We start from the raw sequence: 1,985 nt of genomic DNA on the forward strand, positions 1-1,985 counted from the left end.
AAACGATTAGCCTTACCCAATCACGCCATACAAATTCCCTTTACCAATCACTGGGTCAGGGATGGTCATGTGATCCTGCCCTAGTCAATTCCAGTGAAGGAAAAACTGAGGGCTTTTGGGAAAGTGCTTCTTGGTCCTAAGAAGGAGGCACAAGGCGAGACAGCCCTTTCTTGGTCCCCTGGACACTGCCATATCGGGAGCTGCTGCAGGCATCTTGCTCACAACCTAAGAATGTTTTCAATTAGCAATAATCGCGCCTCCGATAAACCTCATTGGCTACGATACTGCCACGGCGCAAAGCTTCACAGCCTAAGAATGAAGCCAACACAGATGAAGGCAGATCCAGTAGAAAGCACTCAAGGTAAGCAGGAGCCCCTCGTCCTTCCCTGGATCCTGTGCTAGTCCTCAGCTTCCTGTTACATGGGACAATGAAGTTCCTCATTGTTAAGCCAGTTCGAGAAGGGCTTTCTCTTGCTGATGCTAAATCTGTCTTTACTAATATACATGTCCCATGACTTGGGGAAATGATCAAATCATTGTACACTCAAGTCCATGAAAAAATAAAACTTTTTGTGGGTTCCACTGTGTTTTTTAATGCTGAATATACCTATTTTTTGAGACACATGTATATTCTCTCAAGAGTTTATAAATCAAGGTGACTAAGTTTAATGAGAGAAGGAAGCCATCAAAGAATTAAAATACTTTTCAATAATGTTTTCTATGGAATTATAGATTCACTTTCAAAGTAGAAATAAGTGATGAAAGAAATTCACAAAATGTAAAAAAAATATGAAAATATGAAAGTAAGAACATATTGAAGACCATATTTTAGCAAATAACCCCTGAAAAACAAAAAATAAAATAAGAGACGAAAATAAAGGAGGTTTTCTCTCTCTCCCTCTCTCCCTCTCTCTCCTGTCCCAATTTATTAGCTACCAAGTCAGATGAAAAGTAGAAATGGTACTATTGAAGTTAAGAGGGGAAAATTATTTGGAGGACACCTCTGATGTTGTAAACAGCAGGGAATTGTCTGAGCATCAAAAATGTCTTTGGATGGCAAGTTATAAAGGGAAAGAACTTACTGGCCTGTGTGGTCCCCAAATCCTGTAAGAGGTAAGTCACTAGAGCATGGAGAGATTAGTATGGATCACAAGATAAACAGAGCATATAAAAAACTGTATTTTGTGTGCAGCTGAGCACTGAGGGCCCTGAGGACATAAAGATCTAGACCAGAAACATCAATGCCCTCAATGGGAGAAGCCTGCCCTACCTCCTTCCATGGTGCCATGTCATAATACGGGCCTGGCCTCATTCCTCACCGGCTACCTCCCTGGGAGGAAATTTCAGTTTGTACTGTGTAAGTCTGTGCATTTTACATTTTGGCCACTATAGAACTAGTCTGTTTTCCTGATTATTTTCGAAAATGTCACCTTAGGTATAAAGATTATAGTGGTTAGAATATTTTTGGAATATTTAACCTTTCAAAAACATAAAGTCTCAAACTTATCTTCTAGAAAGTGAATGAAACGGGCTCCTATTTTTTTTTCTCTTTAGTTGAAAAAAATTTCAATTCATTCCCCTATTTCATACTATTTGAGGTAACTACAGTTTATTCTTTACAAGTTTCCCACTAAGCTTAGTCAAATGCACCCACATAAGTGCTCAGGTGCGCAGAAATATACATGAAAGATGTGATTTATTGTAAGCAAAAATAGGAAAAGAACAGATTCGCCTAGCGAATAAATTGAGGTGTGTCTAATCATTTCATAAAGTTAGCCATTATGGGAGCTCCTCAAATACTGAGTTTTTCTGATGCATTTTTATAAAATTATTAATTCATAAACATTGATTTACATAACATGTCACTGCTCTTTCGACTGCATCCACTTCACAGCACCAAGCGTTTTATGATGTGGAATATACAATGAAGCCTCAATTACCTATGTAACTGATCGTCCTTTTTTAAAAATAGTTGAACAAGTTTG

At 38.3% G+C, this 1,985-nt stretch overlaps 1 pseudogene; it reads right to left on the reverse strand.

The window, feature by feature from the left end:
* Positions 1–225: 225 nt before the first annotated feature.
* On the reverse strand, positions 226–302 carry LOC112859810 (U4 spliceosomal RNA; annotated as a pseudogene).
* Between the last annotated feature and the right edge of the window lie 1,683 nt (positions 303–1,985).

The sequence above is a fragment of the Puma concolor genome, chromosome F2, assembly GCF_028749965.1.
Source record: "Puma concolor isolate L17-30 chromosome F2, mPumCon1.1.hap2, whole genome shotgun sequence".
In the NCBI taxonomy this organism is placed as follows: domain Eukaryota; kingdom Metazoa; phylum Chordata; class Mammalia; order Carnivora; family Felidae; genus Puma; species Puma concolor.